The sequence below is a fragment of the Ambystoma mexicanum genome, chromosome 8 (genome assembly GCF_040938575.1).
Source record: "Ambystoma mexicanum isolate Mex_15411 chromosome 8, UKY_AmexF1_1, whole genome shotgun sequence".
NCBI classification, from domain to species: Eukaryota; Metazoa; Chordata; class Amphibia; order Caudata; family Ambystomatidae; genus Ambystoma; species Ambystoma mexicanum.
In genome coordinates this window covers 614956458-614967658 of record NC_090929.1, presented here as the reverse complement: position 1 = coordinate 614967658, position 11201 = coordinate 614956458, and the positions used below count along the sequence as shown (strand labels likewise).

Sequence of the window (11201 nt, the reverse complement as noted above, 5' to 3'; positions counted from 1 at the left end):
ACATCTAGAGAGCCGAAGACTGCAGACCCCTGTTTTAAATGGAACATCTGGAAAGCCAAAGGTGGCAGACCCGAGTTTTTTTATTAAACATCTGGAGAGCCCAAAGTAGCCAACCCCTATTTTTATGAAACATCTAGAGAGACAAAGGTGGGAGACCCTTTTGTTTTTATGAAACATCTGGAGAGCCAAAGGCTGCAGGCCCCTGTTTTTTATGAAACATCTGGATAGCCAAAAGCTATAGGCCCTTGTTATTAATATAACATCTGGATAGCCAAGTGTCGCAGACTCCTGTTTTTTTATGAAACATCTATAGAGTCAAAGGTGTCAGACCCCAGTATTTTTTATAAAACAGCTAGAGAGGCAAGGGTTGCTGACCCCTGTTTTTTATTACACATCTGGTGAGCCAAAGTTTGCATACCCCTGTTTTTTTTTAATGAAACACCTGTAGAGCCGAAGGCTGAGGCCCCTGTTTTATGAAACATCTGGAGAGCCAAAGGCTGAGGCCCCTGTTTTTATGAAACATCTGCAGAGCCAAAGGCTGCAGACCCCTGTTTTTATGAAACATCTGGAGAGCCAAAGGCTGCAGACCCCAGTTTTTATGGAGAGGGCCTGCATTTGGCAGCATAAGAGAATCAAGTCAGATCAATTTTGTGTGACATGTATGAACAGTCGACACACCACCTGTCCGTTTCTTGGGCAGGCATTATTCAATGCTATGGAAACCCGTGGGAATTAAATCCTTTAAGCCTGCAGGTCAGTCAGCTAAGAGCCAGAGTTCTGAGTTGCATAACTGGTTAATTAGACAATGGATTTGTAATATGTTCCTTTGTGCTAATCCAGCATAAATGTAATGCAAGGGACTATGATGCGGTAAATTAAAATGCTTAAAGGATTTGGCCTGGTAAATGGTGCCATGTGTACTAACCAGTTGCGTTACAGGTAACCTCCTTCCACTTTCCCCCTAACCCATCATAGAGTGGCTGGCTGTCCGCAGATATTGAGATTGATGAGATATTGAGGTGGGGGCTGCGATAAGGGGGCGTGGCCTAAAGGGGGGTGGAAGGCGGCTTAGGCACCAGCCACCGGCTCCAAAGCAATATATAAGCTTGTTTTTGGGTTTGGGGTATAGTTGCATTCACATGGTCAAACATACATGGTTTTATAGGAATGTATTCCCCAAACAACCCATTATAATCCCAGTCTTAATGTATTTCTCACCACGGGCGGTTGCTTTTGGTTTGCGGGGGGGGGGGGGGAGGGACATGTATTTAGCAATACATAAGCATGGTTCCCACACATCGCTGGGCTACCAATAAAGAACCGTATGTGCATCGACTTGGCTATCACCTGGCATCATTAGGCGAAGTGAGGTGGGAGAGGGGATTCGTTTTGTTCCATAAGCATGAAAAGCACACGCTCCCAAACAGACACACAACTGGTATATTGGAGGGCTGAGGTTTACTACGGTGCCCTGTTGTTTCTGGCGACCCAGAGAGTGGGGCCATAGAATGCACTTTTGTTGGGAACAAAGCATCACATTTGTAACGCATGTGGACTGTTTTCTAAATCCTCGCTTTGTTCACTCACACATTTCTGCTTTCTTTGCTACTCTGTTTCTTGCTACGTTTTTTTTCGCGGACTCTTTCATCCGTGACACCATTTTGATACAGGCTCCCTTTTACACCCCCTCATTTTTTCGGCCTTAAAGATTTCTTTAACCGCCTTTTATTAACTGCTGGTTTGAGACAGCTCAGCCTGAGAAGCGGGAGCATGTTATCATTCCTTATAAACCACCGCCTCTCCTTTTGTTGCCTAACTGCTGCGCCTTCACCCTCCCTCTGCTGGTTTAAACGCCCGGAAATGCTGGGCGTCCCATGGGAGGAAACTGCTCAGGTTAGGGCATAACTCCGGCATCCGTACACCTATGACCAACATACAACATATAACCGTAACTCTTTTGCCCTTTCTCCCCCCCAGAAAGTGCAGAGCGAGACTTGTTTGTTTGTTGGCATAAGAAGGCCGCAGAATTTATTCCACAAAACAAAACCCAAACTGTACATAACTGTGGAAAAACTTTGTCTGTCAGGTGCGGCGATTACTCCGTGTCCCAAGAACCTGCTTCCCCCTTTCCTTTCCCAAGAGTCCATCAGTAGGCCCAACTCTCCCTGCTTTGGTAGTATCCGAGCCTGTCCTGCCCCTGCAGGTGCTCCTGAGCGGGGAGAGTGCCGTTTCCTTGGGGGAAGCTGAGCCGTAATTGTCCTTCCCCGCCGCCCCTGCCGCTTAGGCTCCCAAGGGGCGTTGGGTCTGAGAAGAGCGAAGACCCTTCCCGCATTCTCCTGGCTCTTCCGGAGTCTGTCCTGTGTTTGTCTGTCCAAACACCGCCACGCCACGTGTGGGTTTCCGCCCCACGTGGCTCCCCCCTTCTGTTCCTCCTTTACATTTCTAAGACCTTCGTGCATATGTTCCAGAAAAATAACTCCATCCCCAACGGTGATAGATGCACCCCGTCATATGAAAAATACTCTGGAGATTTTAGGTTAATGAGACCGTGCCTAATCTGACCAAAACCCCTGCCCTTGCAAAATTTAGCCATTGCACAATTCAGCTTCCGCCTGGATTTTTCCACTGCGGCGTGGTTGTCAGCACCCCTCCATTCCTTCCTTGAGATGATTTCTGACCATAACATTTCTGTTTCCCCTAGTTGTCCCGCAATTTCTTGCAGTGAGTACATCATCTCCCTCATGAGAGCCCCTCTCCCCAGACTCGTTCCCCCCCAAGTGAATGATCAAGATGTCCGGTTTTCTTCTGTTGGTTAAGAGCTTGCCCAGATAGCCCTGAAGTTGTGCCCACTTCATGCCCGGCACCCCGTGCCACCCAAACCCGAATTCCCCCGCTGTCAGCGCCTCCTGCTCCTCTGACCAGCTCGACCCCGCCCTGGACACAAACGAGTGTCCCACCACCCATACGGATATCTTCTTCTTCCGGGCGGGTGCTACACAGATGGGAAGAAAGAAGAAGGCATGTCACCCTTACATTTTTTCCAGCCTAACGTACCTCTTAAAACACCCTGACTTCCATCGGCCTATCTGTTTGATTGCCGCCTCACTCATCCCCATTGCCGCCGCTGATGTCGCGGCCCCTATCCTGAATGAATGCGTTCCAAACACTCCCTCCTTCTCTCCCATCTTGGCCAATGCGATCTCCATTACCCTCTTAAACTGAAAACGACTTAGAGCCGAGCCATCCTCGTGTATCAGAAACGGTGCTCCCTTCTCGGAAGGAGGCCTCACAGCGAGAAATGCCACCACGGCCCCGACTGGGCACACCGTGCTCCCTGTAATGGGTTGTACTGCCACCGTACACCCTTTACCCATCTGATCCGTTTTCGATTTTTTCAGCCATACGGACAATCTGCCCTCTGAGACCTGTACATCCTGCATCTGCAAATATCCTGAACCCTTTGCGCCCTTGTTCTCTGGGATCAATTCGCTTACCCTAAAGGCCCCAAAGAAGGCTAGCAAGAAGGCAGCTTTGAACAATGTTACTTCGAAATCCCCGTGACAGATGAACCTTAGGATGGCCACCACCCTCTGTAGCTTGACGTAATCAATGGGGCGCCTCTCGTCTCCTTTTGGTATAACTAGCCTGGCCCATCCCTTCATGGCCATGGCAATATAACGCTCTTTAGTGGGGTCGGGCTCCCCTTGTAATTTGGAAAAATGGGTGATGGCCGCCAAGTGGTGAGACATCCATGACCTGGACTTTGCCATCCCCAACCCACAAATGCCCTTACAGGCATTTCCAACATGGTATTTCCCAGCCCCTCCTGTTTGAAGCTTAGATACCGTTTCCAGCATGCTTGATACTTTGTGTTCGTGCCTGGAGATAAGGCCGTCTGAATCAGGGCACTTAGGTCCCGCAGATCATGTCCCACCACTTTGCATCGAATGGCGTCATCCCTCTCTCTGATCCCGGGCAACGCTCTCGAAATTGTCCCCACTGTAAACGAGAGAGAGCATCAGCAGCTGTGTTACGTTCCCCTGGGATGTGTCTAGCGCGCACCTCAATATTCCACTTTAGCATGCACCTGTTAAGCTCTCTCAGTAGTCGTAACACCCTAGAGCCCCTAGCTGAACCGCGATTGATTATCTGAACCACCGCTAGATTATCAGACCACAATATGACTTTGCTGCTTCCAAGCTGTTCGCCCCATAATTTGAATGCTACCACAATCGGGAAGAGCTCCAACAGGGTGATGTCTTTGGTGACCCCTCGGTCATGCCATTCGGCCGGCCATGCCGCCCCGCACCATTGCGTACCAAGAATTGCACCAAACCCCAGACCCCCTGCTGCATCTGTGAACAGTTTGCGCTTCTCTTCGCTGTTGTAGGCAGATCTCCACAAGCAGACCCCGTTAAAGTTATCCAAGAACTCATCCCACATGGCCAAGTCCTCCTGAATATCCGCCCCCAACCTGACATGTTGACCAGCATGTTTCAATCCCCTCATTTTCAACTCAATGCCCCTAGCAAACGTCTTCCCCACTGGGATGACCTTGCCTGCAAAATTCAGATTGCCTGCCATGACCTGGAGTTCCCTTAGTGTTGCTTTCTCCTTGGACCTCAACCTTGCGATAGCTGTCCTCATCCTGTTTACCTTGTCCTGTGGAAGCCTGCAAAGCCCTTGCACTGAATCAATCTCAATCCCTAGGAAGGTTAAGCATGTCACGGGGCCCACTGTCTTGTCTTTGGCCAATGGTACTCCCATCACCCCCATCTGTTCCTGGAAGACCTGCATGATTTTGTGACATTCATCTGTTCCATCTTTCCCAATGAATAAAAAATCATCCAAATAATGCAACAGTGCGCCTTTGTGACATTCTTTCCTGACCACAAATTCCAAAAACGAGCTAAAGGCTTCAAAATAAGAACAGGAAATGGCACACCCCATCGGTAAGCATTTGTCAAAATAATATTTTCCTTGGACCTTGAAACCCAACATGTGCTGACTTTCTTGATGAATAGGCAGCAGCCTGAATGCTGACTCAATGTCTGCTTTCCCCAAGAGCGCGCTTTTACCTGCCGCCCTAACCATATCCACCGCATCATCAAAGGAGGCATACTGAACCCTGCATTCCTCCTCTTTGATCCCATCATTCACCGACTCCCCTTCAGGAAAGGATAAATGGTGAATCAAACGGTACTGACCCAGCTCTTTCTTGGGGACCAGCCCCAAAGGAGATATGACTAAATTCGGCAGTGGGGGTTGTGCGAAAGGACCAGCTACCCTGCCCAGGTCCACCTCCTAGCTACCTTCTGGCTCACTACTTCCGGCATTTGCAAGGCCGACCGTAAATTGCGCACTTCTGCGCCCTTTTTCCTCTCTGCACATGGGATCTTAAACCCCCACCTGAACCCCTCCCACAGCAGTTTAGCATGTTCAACGTTGTGATACACATTTAACCATGGAGTCATAGACTGGATGTTAACTGGGGTTGGCAGTCCACTTTTAATAGATGTCTTACAAATTTGTAGTGGCGCAAATTTCGGCAACATGACATGCCCTTCATTCTTTTTTGCCCTTACTCTTTTCTTTAGGACTGGGCCTGTGCTTGCTTTCGCTGCCCGAGGAGTTGCGTTCCCTATAGCTCCCTCCCCTTGGGTGTTTGAATCTGCAAGCTTTGCCAAACGGGCAACCATCTTCCGAGTTGACCCTCCAGCATTCTGCCTGCTCCCCTTGGTAGCTGGTTCTGTTATACCAGGAGGCGTGCCCGCGAAAGGAAGCCCTTCCTCTCCGTGTGAAACCACCTTTGCCCCTCCATAGACCTTGGGTCTTTTCCCCAGTGGCCTGTTCGCTCCCTTCCTTTGTCAGTACCAGCTTATCCACCACACTCCCTACATCCATCTCATCCCAGGATAGTGCTGGCCATACTTGCATCTTTAAACGAAAAGCCCTGTCATATTTAAGCCAACCCTCACCCCCCCTTTTCAAATAAATGTCTTGAATGTAGTGGCAGTATGCTAACATTGCAGAGGCATCCTGTGGGTGTTTCTCAATCATTACAGAGGTATAAATTAGAAAGGCTTTGATCCAATTGTGTATGGTAGCCTCAGTTTTAGGAGATTCCTTCTCTTTCTTCTCCTTCTCTTTTTCCGATAACTCTTTTAAACCGTTCCCCATTGGCTCCATATCTATAAATTCGAAAATCTCCACAAATTCCTATTTCCACACCCTTTCTTTCACTGAGGCGGGTATGTGCCAGGACAAAGAGTTCACTGACACCCTTGCCGGAGCGAAACCAGGCATGGTCCTACCATATGCAGTCATACTACCCCCTAATCCTCCTTGTCCATTGCCGGTGACCTGTGGCATCCCCATACTCGCCATCCAAGATGATGCATCACCCAATTGACCACCTCCTACTAGCCCCTGCCCCACTAACGAGCTTCCAGAATCCCCTGGCGCAGCCTGCTGACATAAGGGGACCCGTAAAGCAGCAGAGTTCCCAGCGTTGTTATTGTAATTAGCCCCGACAGCCCCTTGACCTACTACCGGCCGGCCCCCGCTCCCTGCCGGCGCGCTGTGCCATACACTTGGCCATTGTCCCCCTGCGCTAGGTCCCCCGTCCAACAAAGGGCCTCCACTTGCTTGACCCATGGCTCCTCCCGCTGGACTCGGCGTTATTTCCCTCTGTACTACGTTAGCCCCGTGCCCCAACTGATTAAATGCATTCACATTTCCACTCAAGAGTGGCCCATTACCCCCATTCCCCAAGGCTTGCATGCATTGCAACACTATACCTCTCACCACCTCCATGGAAGGTGATCACATCTCCTTCACTGCCGCCGGTCTGGCCTCAGGCGTGTCGGCTGCCCCTTGTTTCCTGGGCCCAGAGGTGGGTGCAGGTGCCGGTATGGCCTCAACCTGTTGCGCCCGTCTTTTGCCCTGGTTGTTGCCTGCTTTCCCTTTCTTGCCGCTCGTGGCCTGCTCTCTGCTAGCTTTGGCCTTCTCTGTCATCACTCTTTTCCTTTTCCTCGTGGGTTCTTCTTCCTCCAGCGATATCTCATCCTGTTCTTCCACGAGGTTCTCCTCGTCTTCTTGAAACATAAGCGGGGAATCAACTCTCTCCCCAGCCCCCGCGTCGCTTCCTCCTGCTTGACTGGTCAGCGCCTCCATCCAGTTGGTGCCATGTTTAGCCGTGACCATTTTGGCCATGGCTATGAAAGCCTCCATGTCCATGCTCTCCGCTGTTTGCGTAGCGGGTGACCGCTCCCAAACCGAGTCCGATCCCTGTTAGCATTTGCCTGTGACGCTCACCTCAGACCAAGCTCTCCTCACGCTGTACAGCTCACCAAAACACTTGTGCCCTCTCTGAGGCCCGAACTCAGGACCTTCAGATTATGAGACTGACGCGCTGCTTACTGCGCTAAGAAGGCTCTGCTGCTCGCTGTGTACCGCACTCCGGACCTGATGTAGCCGGAGACACGGCTTTCGGCTGCTCCTCTGCGCTCAACGGCCCCGCACTCCGGCCCTGCCTTCCACCTTTGGTCCGCGTAAGCAGCCGCGCGGCTCCCGGAATGCTGTTCCGACGGTCTCCGAACCAGGAGCGCACACCGCCTCCCTGCGATCCACAGGCCCGAGCTCCAGCCCCGCCTTCCTCCTTTGGTCCGCGTAGACGGCGACGCGGCTCCCGAATTGCTGTTCCGGTGCGATCTTCGAACCAGGAGAGCGCACTGCCTCCCTTTGCTCCACGGGCCTGAGTCCCAGTCCAGTCCCGCTTTCCTCCTTCGATCGTCGACTCTCCGCTCGCCCTGGCTCTGGACCCGACGCCTTCCTTCGTTGTGTAGCAGCGTTGCGACCAAAACGAAAACCTTCCCCTGCAGTCCGGTGATGCACAGAGCACGGGTGTCCCTCGGCTGCAGTTGTTGTTGTGCCACTGTTGGGCGCTCCGCTCCTTATGAAGGGGGAACCACGCCCCCTTCCTTTGTTGCCCTTCGCGGGCTTTCCTTGCATTTTGCCGCGCTTCACTTTCGCGGGCAACTCCTGATTTTGCCGCACGTTATCTTTCGCGGGCTTTCCACTTTGCCTCCCTGATCCAGCGACCCCCCCTCCCCCTTGCCAGGGAGAGAGGGGGCTGGAAAAACGAGAAGGACGCCGCCCGGGTTATCGGGGGTGCCTCCTCCATTACGCCTGGCTCCGTGTCGTTGGACCTGGCAGTCTAATGAGGGACTCGCAGGAGCCCCGCCCTCATAGTCAATTTGTTTTGACTGTCTGGGTCAGCTTGCCTAGCGCTGGCTCACCTAAAAACATGACTGTCCAGAGGAGAGTGTTTTGAATTCAAATCATCAGCACAGAGAGCTGGGAGCAGAGCCTGGCGATTTTCACTACCTAAATCCTTCAGCCACGGCGAGTCTGCAGGGTCCCACTGCAGGAGCGAGATGATTCAGTCGTCAGACCCTGCTGCTTATAAGGCGGCTTGCCCCGCCCCCTTCCTTTGTTTAGCCCTTCGCAGGCTTTTGGGTTGTTTTGGCGCCTCAGCGCCGTTCCGCCCCCTGCCCTCCCCTTCCCCAGGGGCAGGGTAACAGGTTGTAGGCGACATGACCCTGCAGCGGTTAAGATGCTGCCTCCTCCATTTGCTTTTGTGTTTTCTTTCCGTCGTCAGCGACATAGTCAATTTGTTTTGACTGTCGGGGTCAGCTTGCCTAGCGCCGGCTCACCTAAAAACATGGCTGTCCAGAGGAGAGTGTTTTGAATTCAAATCATCAGCATGGAGAGCTGGGAGCAGAGCCTGACGATTTTCATGGAATCGAACGATGGACGGGAAGTCCAGACACACTCTAAGGGAGCAATGCCAGGAAAGGCAGGGCCGGCCTTAGGGGCAGCAGCACCCTAGGCGAATTTGCGCCCCCCCCCACCCCTAGTCAAAAGGGGGCGGGGTCCAGAATGTGCCTTTTTTCAATTTCATTTTTCTAACCTCCTCGCTCCGGCGAGGAGGTGATGATATGAATAGGGAGCGTCAGCACCCTATTGTCATTAAATGAGCCCGCCGCCGTGGGTGCATTTAATGACAATGAGGCGCCTGCCACGCCTTCTGCCACTAGGCCAGCTTGGGGGAACCCTTGAAAGACTCCCCATAGATGGCGCGGTGGGGGGCTAATGGTGCCCTTTTGTTATTGGAAGAACCCGTGGTGAGGGAGATGAATTTGGTAACAATAGGGTGCTGACAACAGCACCCTACTGTTACTGGATGCGCCCGCCGCTGCGGACGCCTTTGAATGCAAAAGCCCGCCTGCCGCGCCTTCTCTCTACGCCAGCTCGGGGGAGCCCTTGAAAGACTCTCCCAAGCTGGCGTGGTGGGGGCTAATGGCGTCCTGGAGGGCGTGGCACCCCATGCGGTGCCCGGGCTCGCCCCCGCCAAGGCCAGCTCTGAGGAAAGGAATGCAAAAACTCATGCAACAAGATATTGGAAGCCCAGGCAAACGCCTTACGTGGAATTCAAGGACAAATAACAAATGACCCTTAATAATAATATCAACAACTTGTTTGATTTTTTCTGAACAAATGCTACACAGGTTTTTGCCATTTTCCAGCAACGCAGATACCTGTTGCTACGTTTACTTAATGGTACTGAATTTATCAACTTCAAATAGATGACAGGTGGATTGTGCAATATGTAACAATGAGCAGATTTCTTTTTCCTAGGGAAGGGGATATTTTCTTTGTAATTTAATGTGCCCCTTTCTTGCTCGGAAAGGTTGGTGTGCTTTCCAGGCCGCCACTGGTATCTAGCAGCCAAGTCAATTTAGGTAGTCACAAATATTCTGATAACGGGGCTCTCTGGCAAGCAAGTTGCCTCGGTTACAGCAGAGAAGGCAGCTCTTGGTTCCAGGGGGGTGGATAATAGGTCAACAGCGGGAGTCTGGGGGACACCCTGAGCAGCAAGCCGCCGGAGGATATGATATGATATGATTGGTTATATATAATATCCAAAGGTTTCTAAGCACGGACCCGGGGCTAATGATAATGATAATGATGTGTTATTTATATAGCGCCTTAATCCAAAGCGCCCGAACCTGTGTTGTTCCGTGTCGTCTTGCTTCCAAGGTGAGCACGTTGCCCCTGAGCTATCCTCCCGAGACCCGGTTGCTCCCACCCCTGGCCTTACCTGCCTCTTCCACTGCTCAGTTTCACATGCCACTGAAGGCTACCTGGAAATGATCTGATTTAGTTCTAACCATGTGAAAATTACTTTCTTTATAGGGTGGTAAACAATCATAGGATGAAGTTCCCTTCTCATAAGCTCCAATAGTTTAATTGATGTGTGGTAAAGTGTCTATATAGTTTCTATCCAAGGGACTAAAATACAGTCAGCAATAGTTATTTTGATAAAGATACCTGTGACTGTTATCCAAAGTGCAGAAACAAATCTATGAATGGTTCTGATATACACACTCTTTATTGGCATAGCGATGGGGTAAAAAGTTGTGCCAATGTATTCATCACCACTTTAGCTGCACCGCCATACTACTTGAATGGCGGTAACATGGAGAAGATACCTCCAACACATGGCTGGAGGTATTTTCCCTACATTAGGCCCCGTAATCTGGAGGAATCAACACAATGGAATTACTACCTGCAGTAATTCCTACAAATGCCCCTTGGACCCTTGGAGTCCCATGGATTCTAAAAAAGTGCGTCAACATGACCATTCTTCTTGTTTTAGTTGGGCGGATTTCACCCAATAAGAAGTGGCGCAAACACTGATAGAGGTCAGCAGTAATTTCTCCAGAATTACCACCAAAAGCCTAATGAGTTGCAAAGTGTCTTACATCTGCTACTTCAGGTGTTTTGCCTGACAAGTGTTGAGTGAACCTGGTAATCCAGAAATGAGAGGCTCTGCCTATCAGACTTCTTCTCTGGGGACTCATGATCTGAACCCACATTGGGCCTGATACATTGAGAGCAGGGATCACAGTTGTGTGTGTGTTGCTAGGTGATCCAAGGTCTATATATATATATATATATATATATATGCCATAGGTGGTGTGAGAAACCGGAGGGTACTCTCACTCCTACTCCCCTTGGATCTTCAGTGCCGGTGGCCTGGGAAATGCCATCGCTTTTGGATCCTGACCCTAGGGGTGCACAAGCGAGGGAAGATTACCTGGGTGGAGGGTCCTTGGGGATTGGGAGTGAGGTAC

At 50.9% G+C, this 11201-nt stretch overlaps 1 non-coding gene across 1 annotated transcript; it reads right to left on the bottom strand.

Annotated features, from left to right (window-relative positions):
* Positions 1-7363: 7363 nt before the first annotated feature.
* Positions 7364-7436, bottom strand: TRNAM-CAU (transfer RNA methionine (anticodon CAU)). The gene has a single exon. It is a non-coding gene; the product is annotated as a tRNA-Met (tRNA).
* Between the last annotated feature and the right edge of the window lie 3765 nt (positions 7437-11201).